This window comes from Platalea leucorodia, assembly GCF_965183815.1.
Source record: "Platalea leucorodia genome assembly, chromosome: 14".
Taxonomy (NCBI): Eukaryota; Metazoa; Chordata; class Aves; order Pelecaniformes; family Threskiornithidae; genus Platalea; species Platalea leucorodia.
In genome coordinates, this window is record NC_138836.1 from 14,039,951 (window position 1) to 14,062,372 (window position 22,422).

General features: G+C 42.0%; 1 pseudogene across 1 annotated transcript; it reads left to right on the plus strand.

Annotated features, from left to right (window-relative positions):
• Positions 1-370: 370 nt before the first annotated feature.
• On the plus strand, positions 371-18,717 carry LOC309597302 (myosin-1B-like; annotated as a pseudogene). The gene is made up of 35 exons: positions 371-574; positions 668-811; positions 1,145-1,301; positions 1,892-1,919; positions 2,018-2,135; positions 2,215-2,307; positions 2,421-2,484; positions 2,567-2,665; positions 2,770-2,873; positions 2,955-3,093; positions 5,842-5,960; positions 6,055-6,204; positions 6,815-6,985; positions 7,658-7,967; positions 8,596-8,669; positions 8,970-9,057; positions 9,144-9,261; positions 10,045-10,168; positions 10,245-10,381; positions 11,100-11,355; positions 12,915-13,157; positions 13,293-13,682; positions 13,796-13,922; positions 14,160-14,278; positions 14,599-14,795; positions 15,203-15,386; positions 15,473-15,638; positions 15,811-15,935; positions 16,079-16,108; positions 16,260-16,463; positions 17,145-17,270; positions 17,366-17,536; positions 17,625-17,729; positions 17,970-18,065; positions 18,565-18,717. The product of its transcript is annotated as a myosin-1B-like (transcript).
• Positions 18,718-22,422: the final 3,705 nt, after the last annotated feature.

Genomic DNA, 22,422 nt, shown 5'->3' on the forward strand with positions numbered 1-22,422 from the left:
GTAATTTTGATGACTTCCCTTGGTATCTCTGCTGCTTCATACAAAAATTTTTTATATTGTACTGATTAATCCAATTTTTCTGTATAACCTACTGAAACACTAGTAGATCTAAACAAGTGAACATATAAACTGGAATAAGGGAGAGAAAGTTAAATTAATCTAAAGCAAAGACACCTATCTTCTTTAGGATCTAAATAAATTAAAGGATATCTAAGGTGAAAAGCAGATAAGACAGACAGGGAGACTGTAAGAATATGCAGAGCAGAACACTACAGAGAGTCAGGTGTGTGGTACAAAGGCCTTCCCTCAGCACTGTAGTATGTCTCTCCACTTCAGCCCTGTGCCGTGCTGCCCTCAATAAACTGCAGCCATGTCATCAGACTCTGAGATGGCCATCTTTGGGGAGGCAGCTCCCTACCTCCGAAAGTCAGAAAAGGAGAGAATCGAGGCCCAGAACAAGCCTTTTGATGCCAAGAGTTCAGTCTTCGTGGTACACACAAAGGAATCCTATGTGAAAAGCACAATCCAGAGCAAAGAAGCAGGAAAGGTCACTGTCAAGACCGAAGGTGGAGAAGTGAGTAAAAAAAAAATTCAAGGCTTGAGAATACAACTTAATCCTGCTGTGGACATTTAGATGGCAAATATGTATCTTTCTCTTTTTTGGCAGACTCTTACCGTGAAGGATGATCAAATCTTCTCCATGAACCCTCCCAAGTATGATAAAATCGAGGACATGGCTATGATGACCCACCTCCATGAACCCGCTGTGCTGTACAACCTCAAAGAGCGTTATGCAGCCTGGATGATCTACGTAAGTACCAGCAGAAGGAGACAATTCCTGCTTTTGAGGAGTTGAAGACACCTTTCAGGCTCTCTGAAGAGCTTCCTGACTTCTCTCCTCATTTTTCTATTTCTTCTTTCTTTCTTGCATGTGTTTTCCTCTTGCTGTCTACACCTTCTCCTTCTTCTTCCTTCCCGCTTTTACCTTTCCTTGTCGTATGCTATATCTCACCCATTCTCTGATAGGTTCTTCCACTTTATTTTCTCTCACTACCCTGGTCTCCCCCGAACATCATTCACCTCTGCCTTATCTGCAGCTCTCCTCAGCTCTCCAAAATCAGCATCCTGTCCTCCTTCCTTACAGACCTACTCGGGTCTCTTCTGTGTCACTGTCAACCCCTACAAGTGGCTGCCGGTGTACAACCCGGAGGTGGTGTTGGCCTACCGAGGCAAGAAGCGCCAGGAGGCCCCTCCACACATCTTCTCCATCTCTGACAACGCCTATCAGTTCATGCTGACTGGTGAGTGCTTGACCCCCCTCACAGCAATCTAAACCAAAAAGCCCTGCTGATCTCAGTGGAGCATGTGACAAGCCAGCTAAACCACCACAGAGCTGTATGACTGAGAGCTTGATGGCGTTACGCAGGAATTCGTTTCAAGTGAAACTGACCCAGAAGCATGCATGGGCTCAGCACGGTGTATTATTTGCACTCTATGGTACGAAATTCTACAGTCTCGCACTTCAGCAATACTCCTTGAGTTTGCTACTTTTTTCCACTGATGGGACAGAGAAATTATTATTCCATCTAATCCTCTATTTTGAAGACAGATAGGCAGTTTGATTAGATTTCTTGATGAGAACTGTGTGAAGGGCAAGTGGGTGCGCAGCTTGTGTGAGGACCGTATGCCTCTGACAGCTCTATGCATCTGGTTTGGCTCATACTTTCTACTGTTGGGACCTGGAAGGGAACCCGGTAGTCTTGGACTACTTGGACTATTGTTCTTGGACTTGGGAGAAGCCCCAACTTCCATTTACAGCTTTACTTCTCATTCAGCTTAGCGTTACTCCAGACAACTGCTAACACTACCTTTCATTCTGACCCTTTCACAGATCGCGAGAACCAGTCGATCCTGATCACGTATGTACACTCCCTGCTCGGGTCCCTGCAGGGCTGTCGGGTGCCAGGGGACCTCCTGCCTGACCACACGCTCTCTGCCTCTCTCTTTGGTTTGACAGCGGAGAATCCGGTGCAGGGAAGACTGTGAACACAAAGCGTGTCATCCAGTACTTTGCAACAATTGCAGCGAGTGGGGATAAGAAGAAGGAAGAGCAGCAGCCGGCAGGCAAAATGCAGGTGAGCTCCTAGGGGTAGGAACGTGCAGCTGTCTCATTTATTTATGAGCTGTATCGTGACAATAAGATTTCCATTTTAGGGGACACTTGAGGATCAAATCATCAGTGCCAACCCACTGCTGGAGGCTTTTGGTAATGCCAAGACAGTGAGGAACGACAACTCCTCACGCTTTGTAAGTTGTTGCCTGGGACAAAATTACTTTTTTCCTATCAGCACACTGATTCGAATATTCCTGCAGTCAGGATTGGTAAAATAGAGCTCGATTAACTTTTCCATTTCTTTCAGGGTAAATTCATCAGAATCCACTTTGGTGCCACGGGAAAACTGGCTTCTGCTGACATTGAAACATGTAAGTGGCCCTCCTGGCCCGATCCCTTTCCCTCCAGACTTCCTCAGTGCTTGTGCTAACTGTGTCTTACCATCCTTGCCAGATCTGCTGGAGAAGTCCAGAGTCACTTTCCAGCTCAAGGCAGAAAGAAGCTACCACATATTTTATCAGATCATGTCCAACAAGAAGCCAGAGCTGATTGGTAGGAAAGATCACTAACTTCTCCAGACAAAGGTCACGAACAACACTTAACTCCTTCACATGCCAATTACATTTGATCTGTATGTGTTTCGTCCTTCTTTTCAGAGATGTTACTGATCACCACCAACCCGTATGACTATCAGTATGTGAGTCAAGGTGAGATCACAGTTCCCAGCATTAACGACCAGGAAGAGCTGATGGCCACGGACGTAAGTAACGCACAGACGTTTTCTTAGGCAGACTCTGACCTTTAACAGGCATGGTGCTTACTCTAATAATTCTTTCGTTAGAGTGCCATTGACATCCTGGGCTTCACTCCTGAGGAGAAGACAGCCATTTACAAGCTGACAGGGGCTGTCATGCACTACGGGAACCTGAAGTTCAAGCAGAAGCAGCGTGAGGAGCAGGCAGAGCCAGACGGCACAGAAGGTACCAGCACGATATATGCCGGAGCATAGTATATACCGCAACGCTCACTAATACAGGTGGTAATTCCGGCTCAGAACCACTGACTCAGCCTGCGCGTTTCCCCAGACGCTAGTATTGTAGAATAGAAGCATGTCCTAACCAGAGCACTTTTTGCTGGAAGAACACAACTCAGTGGAGGGGGCAGGTTATTTGGAACCATGCCAAGTATAAGGTCCAGTGAATCCTAAAGCACCCTTCCTTTGGCTTTGACTCCTACTGCCAGTAGGAGTCAGGCAGAAGAAAAGCAGCCTTTACTGCTATACTGAATGGCAGCTTCCCAGACCTGGCCCACAACTGAGAGCCACTCTGCTCACTGACTTCAGTTTATGTACCCAGGTAGCTGCTATTATTTACCATCAGCTGTAGTCATCTCCTAAGGGTATTGTTTCCAGGTGACAAGAAGCCAGACTCCTGAAGCTGCTCTGCTTCAAAGCCAGTATTCTGGAGACAGCTCACAATGGCTGAACTGAGAGCATTGCGCTACTTCATTTTACGTGGGGGGTTAAAATGAACATCAGTTAATACTGCAGCTGTCGCTCCTATGTTCTACATTTTCTGTAGAGTCTCAGCATGTCTCCAGGACTTCTGTTTGAATAACAGACATCTAAGATACGTTTCTTGCGTTTGCTGTGCCTAGAATTGTTCAAAGGTGCATTCCTTTAAAAGTTCATGGAAGTATTTCTATGAAACCAGAGTTATTTGCATATATCATAAACATGTGCTATTAAGGTTTTTTTTTCTTGAGTTGTTTTTGTGTGTGTGGTTTCGAGGTTTTTTAGGAAAGTTAAGACATAAATGAAGATGACTGCAAGGAATACAATAGCAATGAAGCTGATAATGATGAATTGTAGTAGCAGAATAAGGTACAAATAATAGCTGTAACTTTACTTAAGTGATGGTATTTTGCTGACCAAATCTTGGAAACATTTGGAGCAGTGCACGTAACAATGATTACCTTGAAATCAGTTCTGTTGCACAGGCACTGTAATCCTCTTCTGAGGATTAGTCTGAATCTGTGAACAAATTTCTCAGTGTTGCAAAGTCATCTTTTATTTTGCTAGTTTTGTTTGCTCATAAAGCTGGGAGAGGACTGTGGCCGTTCATCTTCTTCACCTTCTATGGACTCCATTTACTCTGCAATCTTTCTTTCTTTATCTGCTTTTGAAAACATTGAGGAAAACATGCAATCTATTCCAGTATTTCATTACCCTTACTCCTTGGAAATTTTTCCCTAATTTCTAGCCTAAATATCTCTTGACACAATTTCAGACTGTTAGATCACGTCCAATATTCATGCAGCAATCTGCTATACTTTTTTATCATGATTTCATATGAATTATATAAGCATTCTTGAAGAAATCATTTTGTATACTGTGCCTGCTGGCAGAGTTTGAATTCAGTAGTAAAAGCAATAGCAGAAGGTAAAATGCCAAACTTTTTGTTTGAAGATGCACTTCTAAAAACAGCCCTTTATCTCATATGCTTAGCTGTAGTTCAGAAAGACATAATTGGCACTTATGCACTGTGCTCTCTTGAGTATTATATCTTTAAAGTTACCCTACCACAAGTCACTGAAACAAGTTGCACTGTATTTGCTTCTGAGAGGATCTGCAATTGTCTGCAACCTGATCATCATCCCAAGCTTATCTTTCCCTTTTCTTTTTCAGCATTTATTATTGAGAATTCTGCCTACCTAAATGTCTCTAAACTGATTTTTCATTCAAAATTGAAAATGAACTAAGAATAGGTGAAGAAAAAATAGCCAGCATAAATGCTCCAAGCAATAGCAGCATAAGCTCCAAGTAATATCTGTAATCATTGCATGAATATAACCAAAGAAAAGGGTTATAGAAGAGTATAATAGAATTAGATGACTATTTAATTATTAAAAATAATTCTACAAAAGTGAAATAAAAAGTGAGTTCCAATTTTGTTCTTGTTTCATACCTTACTCTGTCTAGTGATAAATGTACATTAAATACTTAATTGTAAATAACACTTACAATAGAAGCAGCTCAAAATTAGCATCTGTGTATATATATACATTCTATAATGAGGCTTGGTCTTCTCACATTAAAGGACTCTTTAAATAGTACTGGTGCCCACTCTCATCTTCACTGTGAGAAGAGACAGGCAGCAAAATGTAAAGTGATGACAGAGTATATCCAGTCCTCTAAATCTTGTACTTAAAAGCCTAGATCCAGAGAAAATGGGAGCTGGAAAAGACCTACGTGTGTGATATTTATCCTTAGGGAGAATGTGGTCCCACTATTAAAGTTGTATGAGATATCCTATTCATACTTTTGGCATAATACTTCACTAATCTATCTCTCTCTCTAATGACAGTTGAGTTTCACTGACTACAGTTTTCAGTACAGTGTATTTCAATATCAACCAGTTTCCTTTTCTTCCACAGTTCAGAAATTGTGACGTGTTTGACCTGCCATTTTCATGTCCCTTTGCCCTTTTTTCTGTCTAGTCATTTGTTTCAAAATTTGCATGTTCATTATAAGGCATTTCAAAGAATCTTTACATTTACAAATCATCTAAATTAAATGGGAAAAATATCAGTAAATCCACACAATTTACAGTATTTTAAAGTATGTGACTTAAAGTATATGTGGCTTCTGCAGAAATGATTCTGAGTTGCTACAAGATATGTCTACTGGAGAGCCAATATTTGATCCTGCTGTATGCTTGTTTTCTTAGTTGCTGATAAGGCTGCCTACCTGATGGGTCTGAACTCAGCAGATCTGCTCAAAGCCCTCTGCTACCCCCGAGTCAAGGTTGGGAATGAATATGTGACCAAGGGTCAAACTGTGCAGCAGGTAAGAAACAAGTGATGATAGAAAAGAAATGACATGAATTAAAAAGTTTGATCTTCCTGTTTTGCCCTGGATGGTGACTTTTATTTTTCTTCAGGTATACAATTCAGTGGGTGCCCTGGCAAAGGCTGTCTTTGAGAAGATGTTCCTGTGGATGGTTGTTCGCATCAACCAGCAGCTGGATACAAAGCAGCCCAGACAGTACTTCATTGGTGTCCTGGACATTGCTGGCTTTGAGATCTTTGATGTAAGAGAAGGATCTTCATACAAGTTTCCTGGAAGGGGCATTAAGAAACTGGAATAGTTCAGGGTTTGGTTTTTTTTAAATTACGGAATATTTTTGTTTATTGGATAATCCTCACATTCCTGTAGGAATGGCACTCTTCTGGTTCTCGCAGTATGTATTAGCCCACAAGGCCTGGAGGTTTTTATAGATGTCTCTTGTTGCAAGCAGAATTGAAAATTTCATTGAAAACTGATATGAAAATGTTGAACAACTGATGGGTAATAGCAGAGGCAGATTTTTGAGGAAGTTAAAATATGCCATCTTGAAGGAAGATTTTGTTAATGCTGAAGCCAGATTCCCTCTGAATGCTTGGGAATAGACTGATAGTGTAGACAAATTCAAGTAGATGAAAAGCTGGACTTGGACTAAGCTCCACAACTCTTTTCAGAGCTCAGGAATAAGTTGACACAGTGCCAGGGCCTGAAAGGGTAGATATATTAGAGGATTGAATATGCCAGTCACTTGTCCAATCATGGAGACCTTAATGGGTTGAAAATATAACCTATTGGAAGATGGAAAGTGTTCCTGGAACTGAACTTCACAAGTAAGTAAATTTGTTTTCATTCTGCAGTTCAACAGCCTGGAGCAACTTTGCATCAACTTCACCAACGAGAAACTGCAACAGTTCTTCAACCACCACATGTTTGTGCTGGAGCAGGAGGAGTACAAGAAGGAAGGAATTGAATGGGAATTCATTGACTTTGGGATGGACCTGGCTGCCTGCATTGAGCTGATTGAGAAGGTTCTTGGGCCCTACACACTTAATATTTTTCCAGATGTAAAACATAAAAGGAATCTTCTATGCTCAAATTAGACCAGTCTGATGCGTGGCGCTCATACTTAATGCAGCACATAAAGTGATTTTTTTCTAGGCTCCAAGCATTTCATATACATTTTCACCTGTCTGTGACTTCACTGCCTGTGGGATTCTGTCGCATAGTACATATGATTTACATGGGGCAGAAATTTCAGTCCTAGTCACTGTTCTGGAGTTCATACTCAACTGCGTGTATTTTTTTAATGCATGCTGAGTGAGTAAATACACTATTTTAATATGTTTTAAGAAATTTCCGATCTTGTTTCAAAGAAAAAACATTTAGGAAGTGTAAACTTTTCCTTACATCTGACTGATACTAATTTCATTCATTTTGCTTTCCATCTTCAACTAACATGCACATAGTGAATTTCTACATGCTCGATCTTTATTACATCACAACCCTGAAACTTATGGGTGAGCTTGTTCTCATATAACTGATGGCATATCCACTAATAAAATGCCCTTTCTTGAAAAACATAAGATTACCCAATCTGAGGAGGGCTTTTTGCATAATTTTTATCTTCCATTCCTCTCCCATATACATTGTCTCTATTTCTTTCTACACTTTCTTTCTTCATGTGTTGCTATTTCTTCCAGCCCATGGGCATTTTCTCCATCCTGGAAGAGGAGTGCATGTTCCCCAAGGCAACTGACACCTCTTTCAAGAACAAGCTCTACGACCAGCATCTGGGCAAGTCCAACAACTTCCAGAAGCCTAAACCTGGAAAAGGCAAGGCTGAGGCCCACTTCTCCCTGGTGCACTATGCTGGCACGGTGGACTACAATATCACTGGCTGGCTTGAGAAGAATAAGGATCCCTTGAATGAAACTGTTGTGGGGCTGTACCAGAAATCATCCCTGAAGACACTGGCCTTACTCTTTGCCTCTGTTGGTGGGGCAGAAGCAGGTGATTTCTTTGCAATCAGTTCTACTATAATTTACAGAAAAGAAATTTTGCAATAATGTTTACTTTTCAAGAATTGAAAACCCAAAACCTCATCTACTCTTTGGAACTCAGTCACTCAGACTAATAAAAGATGTTACATTTCCGTAGAGACCTTAATAGATCTGTAGGTTGTACGACCAGACAGCTGTACAACAACATTAACACAGGCTAGCTGACAAACCAGACTTCTGCAGTCTGGGGCATTCCCAAATACTTTGGGAAATACAATCAAATGTATCGACATGCTGCTAAATTTATTCATACCCTTAGATGTAGAGGTACATAAAGACTGCATTTGGTATATTCACTAGTGATTTATCTAATTCGTTAAATATCTTACTATGCAAAAAGTTACATTTTATTTCCTTTTTGCATTTTCTTAACTTCAGCTTGAAGTCATTAGATTTCATTCTGCTATCATCTGAAAAAGTCAAGTGTCCCATTGTAACTTTAAACACTGTATGCATTTGCAAATTTTGATCATATTATTACATTTTCTATTTTTTTAAGATGAACATACAAAATTCTTCAGATTCTAACTGCATGCTTTTGTTGTTCATTTCTTTTTTTAAAAAATGTTTTTGTTTAGAGAGTAGTGGTGGTGGCAAGAAGGGCGGCAAGAAGAAGGGTTCTTCTTTCCAGACCGTCTCGGCTCTTTTCCGGGTACTGTAGAATAATCATTATAAATTTTACTGCATTGTGAAAAAAACATAGAAAATTCAGTTCAGAAAAACTTTAGATTGATCTAATATACAAACTCTTTATGTTCAGAAAGGATAAAGGCACGTACTTCTTAATAAAGGATTCTCACTGAATCCTTGGAAGTATTCTTTCAGAACTACCCAAAAGTTCTTTAAAAAAAAATACTGATCATGGTTTTATTGCAGTGTTTTCACTCCATCTAGTATTGAGATTGTGTAAAAGTGACATTTTTAAACCCAAGTCTTTGCTCTTGCTCTTAAGGAAAATTTAAACAAGCTGATGAGCAATCTGCGAAGCACACACCCCCATTTTGTGCGATGCCTTATTCCTAATGAAACAAAAACGCCTGGTAAGTTGTTAAAGTTCAAAGATGTGATAAATCTGTTTTTCTCTGTGCAGTACAATGAAGCACCAGTTCATTATGTCATTTATTAGGTGCCATGGAACATGAGCTGGTGCTGCATCAGCTGCGGTGTAATGGCGTGCTGGAAGGGATTAGAATTTGCAGGAAAGGATTCCCCAGCAGAATACTCTATGCAGACTTCAAACAGAGGTCAGATTCCATGTCATCCACCCTCCACCATATTCACCAATGCTGAATAACTTGCATTTCCTAATTGTTTTGACTACTATGGGAGTTATGGCACGGGTTCATTGTACCTACCTTTAGGCATAAAAAAGTCAATTGTCCAAGTTAGTCATCCAGTTTCTTTCTATAGCTAACTAGAAGAACAGGCATTTTCAAAGGGCAATCATTTATTCCCATCCTTGATTCATATTCTGGTATGAGATAAAGCATTTTTTAATTAACTATCCAGAAATGAAGTTGACTAGCTTAGACTTAGTTAACTCCTGGGTAGCAAAATAAGACGACTTGCAGCCATCAGCACAGAAATATGAATAAAGAAACTACAAGATATTCTAGACTAACTTGCTTCTTGTTCTATATCAGCTGGAAAATACTCAGACAGTATGTACTGCCACTATTTTGGACAAAGAATTGCTTCTTCTCTCCACATATTTTGTTCTTGCACATAAAGTTCTCATTTGGAGATAAGGCATTAGATAAAAGGGCATGTGAAATATGTCAGCAGTTACCCGTGGAAATCAGTATCCATTTTGCGCCAAGAATTTCTGGACTAAGAAAAGTGCAAGGTTTTTCCTAAGAACATATTTACCCATGAAAATGTGATTTCTAAGTTATGAAACAGAGTTCAGACTTACGCAACTGTCTTCCACTCTTGATCCACCTTCAGAGAATCTTAACAATGGCATCCATCGGTTTGATTGAGATTTCAGAAATCTGACCTCCTTCATATTCTACTTCCTCCCGTAGGTACAAGGTGCTTAATGCAAGTGCCATCCCAGAGGGACAGTTCATTGACAGCAAGAAGGCTTCTGAGAAGCTCCTTGGATCCATCGATGTGGACCACACCCAGTACAAATTTGGTCACACCAAGGTACAAATGCTGCTTGGCTGATGTACTGTGCTTGCAATACCTGACAATTATGTACTGCAACATTCTCTTTCTCAAGGTGTTCTTCAAAGCTGGGCTGCTGGGACTCCTGGAGGAGATGAGAGATGAGAAGCTGGCACAGCTCATCACCCGCACACAAGCCATGTGCAGGGGTTACTTGATGAGAGTGGAGTTCAAAAAAATGATGGAGAGGAGGTAGATACTTACACTTATTTGGCCTGCTGGGCCTCATCAGATACCAATGACATGAACAAAACTGAAAATAAGCTGCTTCTTGCCAAATCTCATTTATTTCTCATTAATTCAGTTTACCAATATGGATGGGTTTGGAATTACACCCTGGCAGTAGATGAAGCTGTATATTCCCAATTTAGGAAAAAAATTGTCGTTTTTAACTTATATCACCCTTTGTACTAATTTTTGCTAAATTTAGTAAATGGCTACATTATATGTATGTCCAGAAGCCAGCTATCTAGTCGAAGCTAATTATTTTAGGTCACCACTATAATAAAAGGTGAGAAACACATACTTCTAGCACAAGACAAGTATCGTCTTCCCTTGGATAACTTTCATGAAAGGGACCAAGTCAGCTTCTGGAGGTGTTCCTTTTCTTTGGCCATGAAAGTGAGCCAAATATCTGGACTTCAAAACTGTCCATACAGGTTGACAATCTACATCACACTAGGGAGTTCCCTTCAGAGAGATATATTTTTAATATATATTAAATATACTAAAATTTAATAACAAATATATATTTAATAATATATAATAAATATTTTATATACACAGGTATATAGAACTATAACTATAAAGTATTATATGTGGAACTTCGTTTTATATATATATCAATATATACAATTAAATATGTATTATAAATTTAAAAATACACAATATGTTTTTTATTACCTTTCAGAGAGTCCATCTTCTGTATCCAGTACAATGTTCGTGCATTCATGAATGTCAAGCACTGGCCCTGGATGAAGCTGTTCTTCAAAATAAAGCCCTTGCTGAAGAGTGCAGAATCTGAGAAGGAGATGGCCAACATGAAGGAAGAGTTTGAGAAAACCAAGGAAGAGCTTGCAAAGTCTGAGGCAAAGAGGAAGGAGCTGGAGGAGAAAATGGTTTCTTTGCTGCAGGAGAAAAACGATCTGCAGCTCCAAGTGCAGGCTGTGAGTATTGCTAATGTTCTTGGCTTGTAATGTCTGGTGTAAAATGATCCTAAATGTCTCAGTAACAGACACGTTGTCCCAAAACAGTATTTATTTTCAAAAAATACACGCATTTTATAAAATAGGAGGGAAAACCACATAGAAGAGCTAAGCTGAAATCTACAAATATTGATAAATTTGCAATGAATTATTGCAGCTGGTTCCTTACACTTTTAAATCAGGAGAGAAGTAATCAGTTTCTAGTTAGTAAATACTATAGTTTACAGTATGACATTTTAAATCATACATGGCAACTTACAGCAGCAATTATCATGTCTTTATAAAACTTTATATACTATATAATTTTGATATGTTATCATCTGATCAATGAAGGTTGTCTGGAGGGCCTATTAACACCTTTTATTTGGAGAATCACAAATGGATTCAGGTCCAGTAGGAGGGGCTGAGAGTGTCAGGCATTTCTCTAGCATTTATGGTCCCTGTCTCCTCAGGAGAAACAGTGATGAAAGTGGAGTCCTCCCCTTTTTCCCTGGAAATAAAAAGGTAGCAACAACCATCCCCTTAAAACTGTCTTTACCTGCAAGGATTAGGATTCAGCTGACCCCATTTTGATGTCTACAGTCTAAGTCTACATCTGAGCTAGTAGCCTCAGGTTCTCTTCATCTTCAGCAACAAGAAGCTCATCCTTTTAGAGTACGATACAATTCATCCAAAAATGTAAATTTTTTTGGTTGAATGGACTGTATCTTGATATCATGGCAGATATGTAAATCCACATGAGACAAACCCCAACCTAGATATCTTGCTGAGCTGTAAAGAGTCTTCTGCCTAGATGGTATCGTTGTTCTTTACTAGAACAAAGCAGAAAAGAACAAGCAGTATGCAGAAAATAAAGATTACTTCTTACTAACTTTCATCTTAGAATGCATTCAGGTAATTGACACTGCCCTGGGAAACACCACTCTCCCTTCCAAACTGTTCTTCTTGACCACAAGGGCTGGAAACATGCTCGATTCAACTAATGCCTTTGAAACCCTGATCTTAACATAAAATTTTACCAAAACTAAAAATTAAATTCATGCTCAGTAAATCTTTTGGGGAGAGCTGTAACAAGATTTTCTCAGCTGAATGTTGGAGTTTTTAGCATTCAGGTTTTAAACACTGTATGCTAAACAATCTGCCTACATGGTGCTATTCAGTAGAACCCTATGCCAGTTTCCAGTCCAGTCAAATGCAACCCAAGTAAAACAATGAAAAGATACAAGGGAGATACTGCCATATCTGATTTCAGGCTCTGTCTTCCAAATAATGTTGGAGTTACATGAGCAGTTAAAGAGTTTAAAAAAAAAATGCTAAGAGCCTTTATTTATAGTGGGATAATATATTCCTTTATTTTCTGGGCTGGAGACAGTCCAAAACAAATAGATACTCTTATAATAATGAGTTTTAACTACAAAGGACATTGTAAAGCTGCTTTGAAAATAAGAATTTCTTGTCTGAAAATCAGTAAGAAAAAATAATTACTTGAAAATTATTTTATTTAAATGAATCATGTGTAGGAAGCGGATGGTTTGGCTGATGCTGAGGAAAGATGTGACCAGCTCATCAAAACCAAAATCCAGCTGGAAGCCAAAATTAAGGAGCTGACAGAGAGAGCAGAAGATGAAGAAGAGATGAATGCTGAGCTGACAGCCAAGAAGAGAAAACTGGAGGATGAATGTTCGGAGCTGAAGAAAGATATTGACGACCTTGAGTTAACGCTGGCCAAGGTTGAGAAAGAAAAACATGCCACCGAAAACAAGGTAATGAGGCAGAACCTGCCAGTCACAGTCCAGAAAAGATCAAGGAGCTGCAGGCAAGTTCCTTCTCTTCTACCCTTCAGAAAGACATCAGGTAGGAGGAGGGCACGGGTGTGAAGGGTCCCTAATGTTCCCCAGGCTCGCATTGAGGAACTGGAGGAGGAAATTGAGGCTGAACGTGCCTCTCGGGCAAAAGCAGAGAAGCATCGGGCTGACCTCTCAAGGGAGCTAGAGGAGATCAGCGAGCGCCTGGAAGAAGCAGGAGGGGCTACCGCAGCTCAGATTGAGATGAACAAGAAGCGTGAGGCAGAGTTTCAGAAGATGCGCCGTGACCTCGAAGAGGCCACGCTGCAGCACGAAGCCACGGCTGCCACCCTGCGGAAGAAGCATGCGGACAGCACAGCTGAGCTTGGGGAGCAGATCGACAACCTGCAACGAGTGAAGCAGAAGCTGGAGAAGGAGAAGAGTGAGCTGAAGATGGAGATTGATGACTTGGCCAGTAACATGGAGTCTGTCTCCAAAGCCAAGGTACACAAATACCTTATAGGCTCATTGAACCAGTGGAATACAATACAACTTCTTGCACCTGCTAGTATTGAGTGTGAATGGTTAATCCCTCCCTTCCCTATGTTGCCACACAGGCAAGTCTGGAGAAGACATGTCGCACACTGGAAGATCAGCTAAGTGAGATTAAGACAAAAGAAGAAGAGCATCAGCGCATGATCAATGACCTCAATGCTCAAAGAGCTCGTCTGCAGACAGAATCAGGTAATACATACACACCTCTGATGTGCAAATGAATAAAGTCAGAGAGTTTTTGCAGAGATGACCCTTCTGGGCACATGGTCTGTCCAACAGCCTTTGTCTGCCCTGTAATGAGACATGCATGAAATGTGATCCTAAGCTTCTGCACGGTCTGCTAACTATCCGGTTTTACAGCCGCAAATGTCCGCAATACTGTCATCAATGGCAATAAAAGGCTTGTATCTCTGCAAACTTCCCCAGGTGAATATTCACGCCAGGTGGAAGAGAAGGATGCTCTGATTTCTCAGCTGTCAAGAGGCAAGCAGACATTTACCCAACAGATTGAGGAACTCAAAAGGCACCTAGAGGAAGAGATAAAGGTGAGAAGGCTTTCCATAGACCGTCTTATCCATTGGATTCCTCCTGTCTAGGAGGAACTTCAGATACATATGAAATTACAGAATCAACAAGATGAGAGGGAGGACAAAAATACTTAGGTAATGCAGTGCAAGTCTCCCCATATCAGCTTTGCTCCCTCTTCCCAACAGTCTATCCATTAATTCTTTTGCAAATTCCCGTCTCTTCCTTTCTCATTCAGTAGCTTGCCATCATTCTCACAGCAGAATAATCCAGTGTCCATCAACATGGGAGATTTCCCAGCATACTTCCATTCATTGTCACAGTACTATTTTTCACCCAGGCCAAGAACGCCCTGGCCCACGCCCTGCAGTCTGCTCGCCACGACTGTGACTTGCTCTGGGAACAATATGAGGAGGAGCAGGAAGCCAAGGGGGAGCTGCAGCGTGCCCTGTCCAAGGCCAACAGCGAAGTGGCCCAGTGAAGAACCAAATACGAGACGGACGCTATTCAGCGCACGGAGGAGCTGGAGGAGGCCAAGTACGTGGGGAATGTGGGGAAGGCTGGCAGAGACTAAGAATGGAAATTGGAGGAGGCCAGTGTGATATTGTCAGGAAGAAGTCGGTGTTCTGCTTTGGGGTGGGGTGCCAGGAAGAGAGAAAATATAACCGAGAGCAGGTATGCATTGGGGAAAAGCAGAAGCAGCAAAGCTCTTCAGATGGAAAATAGCAGAGAGCTGCTAGTGTGAATAGCAGACAGTGAACTGTTGTAGCCCAGGATTCAGACATAGAAATACAGTGGCTGGCTGGGAGAGATCCTACACCTCAGTGTAAACGGGGATCACACGCTACCAAGTGGCTAAGTGCGCTCCTGTGAAAAACGTACTGGCTGCACACCGCAGGCTCCCATTAGCTTCCTCACCTGGACCCGTGCTTTTCACCTCCCAGGAAGAAGCTGGCACAGCGCCTGCAGGATGCAGAGGAACACGTTGAAGCTGTCAATGCCAAATGTGCCTCCCTGGAAAAGACAAAGCAGAGGCTGCAGAACGAAGTGGAGGACCTGATGATTGACGTGGAGCGATCGAATGCTGCCTGCGCAGCTCTGGATAAGAAGCAGAAGAACTTTGACAAGGTCTTTTGGACTCCAGACCTGGGGCTCCTGGGCAGAGCATCCCCTCCTCATTGCCACATCCATACTCATGCCCTGTTTCTCTTCAGATCCTGGCAGAATGGAAGCAGAAGTATGAGGAAACGCAGGCTGAGCTGGAAGCCTCCCAGAAGGAGGCTCGCTCTCTCAGCACGGAGCTGTTTAAGATGAAGAATGCCTATGAGGAGTCCTTGGACCACCTGGAAACGCTGAAGCGTGAGAACAAGAACTTGCAGCGTAAGTCCCTGGGCCTCTGCTCCTGGCAGGGCTTTCTCACTCTGCACCACTACCCACCGCTCCACATGCGTCTGTGCCTGCAGGTCTGCAAAGCTGCCTGTCCCCTTGGTGTGGCAGGGCCCTTCCCATTCTGCGCTGTGCCTGACCATGCCCTTGGTCTTTGTTCCCACAGAGGAGATTTCTGACCTCACGGAGCAGATTGCTGAGGGAGGAAAGGCGATTCATGAGCTGGAGAAAGTCAAGAAGCAGATGGAGCAGGAGAAATCTGAACTCCAAGCCTCCCTGGAGGAAGCTGAGGTACACAGAATTATTTATTGCTCTCTTACACCACTTGGATCTCTATCTCATTGTTAGGTGTTGTGAAGTCATTCCCACACACAACAGGAAAACAGTGTTTGTATTGAAGTGTAGAGATATTATCTAAACATGGCACTCCTGAGAACCTGAGAAATGCACAAGGAATGCTCAAGGTATGGCAGAATTAAACATGTGCTGAATGGTTTCTGACACAGCTAAGAATTTTTCTGTTCTACAAGTCTATCAGTTCTGTACTGATGTGCAAATAGGAAATAGGAAAATAGGAAAAATACACCTCACAATCTGTCTTGTCTCTCTTACCAGGATACTCAGATACATTTGGATGATGCTCTCAGGACACAGGAGGACCTGAAGGAGCAGGCGGCCATGGTGGAGCGCAGAGCAAACCTGCTGCAGGCTGAAGTTGAAGAACTAAGGGCAGCCCTGGAGCAGACAGAGCGGTCGAGGAAAGTGGCTGAGCAGGAGCTTCTGGATGCAAGTGAGCGTGTGCAGCTCCTCCATACCCAGGTAAGAATATAAATATATTTAGTATTTATACTTTTGATCCATAAATATAAAATAACTGAAGACTGGCTGAACTGTAACAGTGTTTTGTTAAATGCATTGTAATTTTCACAGTATGGATGACAAATATTAGAAGTGACTTTTCAGCTGCAGATATAATATGAATATCACTAGACTACAGTGCAGACACCTTAGAAGTAATAAATTCAGAGAGATATGTGAGGTTCTTACTCTATGACTTAAGTGAGTTCAACAGCTTTCACATTTACGTTTGAGACTGTAAAGTCAAATTTAGGTTGATCATTAACAAAATAGGAATACACTAATACTGTAACTAACATCATTTAACAATGTCATGGTAATTATTCTATAGCACCAGTTAAAATTTTTACTGCCACTAGATTGAAAATGGTAAGGAAAGATTATATCTTTTTTCTTTATAAGTCTAAATTCCTTCTCTGTTGACTGAGAAAGTGTGAAGAAAGACTTTGTAGAGGATGTTCTTGAAATACTGAAGCACAACAGAGCTGAGAAACTAACAGCTACCACAGCAGCTCCTTTAGAACAGATCCCCATGTGACCTGATGGCACAATTTATATTAAAAAACAACATTTATGCAATGTTGTTGATATGATATTGCAAGCTATCAAAACCAAAATTGTGATATTGATGCTCTTCAACAGAACACCAGCTTGATCAACATCAAGAAGAAGCTGGAAACAGACATTGCCCAAATTCAGGGTGAAATGGAAGAAACAGTCCAGGAAGCCCGCAATGCTGAAGAGAAGGCCAAGAAGGCCATCACAGATGTGAGTTGGAAGCTCCTTTCACTGCTGATGGTGGGTGTATTCTTCCCCAAAATGTCTCCAGCTCGAAAATGGCTTTGACCCTTTGCTCTCATCAGGCAGCCATGATGGCCGAAGAGCTGAAGAAGGAGCAGGACACCAGCGCCCACCTGGAGAGGATGAAGAAGAACCTGGACCAGACGGTGAAGGACCTGCAGCACCGTCTGGATGAGGCTGAGCAGTTGGCACTGAAAGGAGGCAAGAAGCAAATCCAGAAGCTGGAAGCCAGAGTGCGTAGGGCTGCTACTTGTGCATGAGTGAGCCATGTCCCTTGGAGAGATACCAGGGAAGCTCCAAAGATGGGTCTTCTCATTGCAGGTGCGGGAGCTGGAAGGGGAGGTTGATGCCGAGCAGAAGCATAGTGCTGAAGCCGTGAAGGGCATGCGCACGTACGAGAGGAGGGTGAAGGAGCTGACCTACCAGGTAAGGCAGGAGGCTTCTCTGTGTTGACACGCTCTTCTTCCAGGAAGTCAAAATGGTGGCACATTACCTTCCAGAGGGATTTCTTTCTATACGTCAGTCAGTGACATAGTTAACAGGATTTTGACCCCTGTCCTTCTGGACAGCAATGCTCCGTAAGGAATGTTACTCCCTCTGGTTCACATTTATGAAATTTAGAGACAGAAGCAAACAAGGGTTTCTATTATTTGCCGTTCTCTGTAGTCTGAGGAAGACAGGAAGAACATTCTCAGGCTCCAGGATCTGGTGGACAAGCTGCAAATGAAAGTGAAGTCCTACAAGAGGCAAGCTGAGGAGGCTGTAAGTACCACGCTAAGGCCAGACTTCCTTCTGGTGAAGGCAGAATTCTGTGTTTGTGTTTTCTTCCACTGAACTTTTTGAAACCTTGACTGTTTTGATGCATTTGCTGCTACAAGACAATGGGGAATGTAAGAGTAAGAATTGCTGGGTTTGGGAGGAACTATACTTCCCCAGCTCTATTTCTTTTGCTCTAAGCCTCACTTCCCACCTCTATTACTTCCTTCCTACCCTACACCCTTCTGGGTGTCAGAAGCAGCTGATAGCCTGTCTATTCAGGACTCTGCCATGAACTCTGCCTGGATCATGCTGCGTGTAATGTGGTCATGGCCTTTTTGACACTCACTTCTGCCACACTTAACACCCTGAGCAGCTTCTTACCTTCATTTTGAAACTTCCCTGCTTGCCCAGCTGTGGCATTTAAATTCTTGTTTGCTCGGTCTTCAGATATTAAATATCCACACGCTGCCTGTTGTTTTCACAACTCCCTCTCCCCACACAGGAGGAGCTGTCCAATGTCAACCTCTCCAAATTCCGCAAGATCCAGCATGAGCTGGAGGAAGCTGAGGAGCGGGCTGACATTGCAGAGTCGCAGGTCAACAAGCTCCGAGTCAAAAGCTGGGAGTTTCACAAGAAGACAGAAGAGGAGGAATGAGGATCCCAAGGCTAAAAAGTGACCTGAGGCATGCATAAAATGTAGATCTCTGTGTTACTTTCTTCTGTAATTATCGTTTATGTTTAGGTAATAAAGACAGTAGAGACCTTTGCATATGAGCAGTGATTAGCATGCTTTATTTATTTATTCTAGTGTTCATTACTTTTGGAGTACATGTACACAGTTCATGTTCACATTTAAAAGTATATTAAACAGCAATGAATTTTTACATTTACATTTTTAAAAATGCATGAGGAATAATAACAATTACATGGATTCACTATCCATCTTGTAATGAGAAGTACGCATTTCTTTGATAGACTAAGATTACATTCTTTCAAGTTATTTTGATGAATTCTTAGGGGGAAAAAAAAAAAAAGAAAAGGAAAAGAGATTCCTGCAGCATTTTTTAAAATTATATATTATTTTAATTAATTGAACAATGTTTCTTATTTGGTTAGGCTTAAGGGTGTGAGAAACAAATTTCTACTTTGATTCAGGAGACTGAAGTTCACTTCAAGCATTGACAAGCAGTCAAACCAACATGGTGAGATAGTGGCATGAAGCGAGATCCTCACTGTCTTTCTCTGAAGCTATTTTGTTTCATACATAGCACAAAATGATAGTCAGTTCACAGATGGGTCAAGTGACAAGAATCCACAGTTAAAAGACTAAGGAAGAAAGAATAGGTAAGGCTGCAGACTCTGGGCATAGGTAAACCTGCGTATTTTATGGACAACTGAAAGATAACTGAACATATGTTAAGACAGAAAACGGTGATGGAGTGTTTTCTTTTTTTCATTATAGATGCAATATAATGTAAAGAAGTAATGTCATAGCTAAAAAGAACAAGTTTAAGTGAAAATCACTTTCAAGAATGATAACAGTTTCTACTGAGGTATTAGTATGGTATCAGGAAAGTCTGCTTCACTTACCAGAGATTGGATTTGAACACGGATGGGTATTTCTATATCATAACGAAGAGAAATAATTCTGGAAATTATGTGCTCATATTGACTTCCCTCATACAGACTGAAGATCAAATACGATTGTGGGTTTTTGCTAAGTAACAGTATTAGAAGCAAATATTTAAGTGCAAGATAATAATCTCATAAGTGATAATGGGTTGATTCAGTTTAAGAGAAAGGATAAACAAAGTTTACTTAAATCACCTTTTTAGACAATAAGGAAATTTTTTAACACAAAAATTGATAGACATAAAAGTTTAGAATGTAAGAGGTACAGCAACTATCAACAATGGATGGAAATCTTTTACATCTGTTGATGTACTTATATTTAAAAACTGCCTTCTATAGAAATCAAACATTGTTTCATAATGGAATACATGTTCTAGCTGAGATTCACCAGTCACATTCTGATGCAGAGTAGACACCTATCGAAGAGTTTATCATCTCATCTCACTGCTTCATTTCGTTATTCCCTGCATGCATGCTTGCTGTAGGGAGACCTGCAAAAGAGTCTCTGTGAAAAGCAAACATACTCTTCAGGGTTTTCTATATTCTCCACATTCTGACATGCACAGACAATTTCTCTGTGCCTGGACATCGAGAGGGATGAGAGAGTATGTGCCTCTCCTGGAGGAGCAGGACCAAGAGAAGGAAGTCCTGTATTAGAAAAAGGAGTCCCTGTGGAAATGAGAGGAAGATAGAACAGGTCTTCCCTGACAGGTCAAGCCCATGTTGCATGCAGCAGCCTGGGAGAAGATGGACTGTTAGGTACAGAATACTGCTTTCCTCATCTGGCAGTGAAGGAGAGAGATCAGTTACGCACCCACACTAATCTTTACAGGTCTAAATCTTGGGAAAGACCCTATGGTCAAGAACACTACAAGAGATACCCCTCAACAAGACCCCCAAATACACTGACAAGCCCCAAGTACAATGACATGAGGAAATGGCATGAAGCTGCATCAGGGGAAGTTCAGATTGGACATAGGTAAAGGTTCTTCACTGAGAGGGTGGTCAGTCACTGAACAGGCTTCCCAGGGAAGTGGTCATGGCACCAAGCCTGTCAGAGTTCAAGAAGTGTCTGGATGACACTCTTAGTCATATGGTTTAGTTTTAGGCAGTCCTGCAAGGAGCAGGGATTTGGACTCAATGATCCTAAGTGCCATCACTCAGCACGTACAGGGGATCAGGCCCAGTCAGCATGGGTTTATGAAAAGCAGGTCCTGCTTGACTAAACTGATCTCCTTCTATGATAAGGTGACCCACTTAGTGGATGAGGGAAAGGCTGTGGATGTTGTCTACCTGGACTTTAGTAAAGCCTTTGACACCATTTCCCACAACGTTTTCCTGGAGAAACTGGCTGCCAATGGCTTGGACAGGCATATGCTTCACTGGGTAAAAAACTGGCTGGATGGCTGGGCCCAAAACATTGTGATGAATGGAGTTAAATCCTGTTGGCGGCTGGTCACAAGTGGTGTTCTCCAGGGCTTAATATGGGGGCCCGTTCTGTTTAATATCTTTATCAACGATCTGGACGAGGGGGTCAAGTGCACCCTCAGCAAGTTTGCAGATAACACCAAGTTGGCCAGGACTGTTGATCTGCTGGAGGGTAGGAAGGCTCTACAGAGGGATCTGGACAGGCTGGATCATTGGGCTGAGGCCAATTGTATGAGGTTCAACAAGGCTAAATGCCTGGGTCATGCACTTGGGTCACAACAACCCCATGCAACACTACAGGCTTGGGGAAGAGTGGCAGGAAAGCTGCACAGAGGAAAAGGACCTGGGGGTGTTGGTCAATAGTCGGCTGAATATGAGGCAGCAATGTGAGCCAGCAATGTGCCCAGGTGGCCAAGAAGGCCAATAGCATCCTGGCTTGTATCAGGAATAGTGTAGCCAGCAGAACTAGGGAAGTGATCATCTCCCTGTACTCGGCACTGGTGAGGCTGCACCTTGAATCCTGTGTTCAGTTTTGGGCCCTTCACTACAAGAAGGACATTGAGATGCTGGACAGTGTCCAAAGAAAGGCAACGAAGATGGTGAAGGGTCTAGAGCACAAGTCTTATGAGGAGCAGCTGAGAGAACTGGGGTTGTCTAGCCTGGAGAAAAGGAGGCTCAGAGGAGACCTTAGCACTCGCTACAACTGCCTGAAAGGAGGCTGTAGCGAGGTGGGGGTCGGTCTCTTTTCCCAAGTAACAAGAGATAGGACAAGAGGAAATGGCCTCAAGTTGCACCAGGGGAGGTTTAGATTGGATATTAGGAAAAATGTCTTCACTGAAAGGGTAGTCAGGTACTGGAATAGGCTGCCCAGGGAAGTGGTTGAGCCCCCATCCCTGGAGGTATTTATGTGGTGCTTAGGGACATGGTTTAGTGGTGGACTTGGCAGTGCTGAGTTAACGGTTGGACTTAATGATCTTAAAGGTCTTTTCCAACCTAAACAATTCTATGACTGTATTCTCTGATTCTATCCTAATAAGTACCTTCCAACTTGAGATATTCTATGATTCTATGATTGACAATATGTTGTGCACCTCATGGTTGAGGAATTGCACTGATCATCTTCAGGAACTTCACTGACCCAAAACCTGATGGTAGACAGGGCAAAGACAGCCCAGTTGGGGTACTGAAGAATGTGATAAGGGAGAAGTAAGCTGGAAGATGACCAGAGCCAACACTGGAAGATTTCTGCATTGCAACAGAAACTTTCTAAAATCTCCCTCCTCCTAGCTCATGTCCTTAA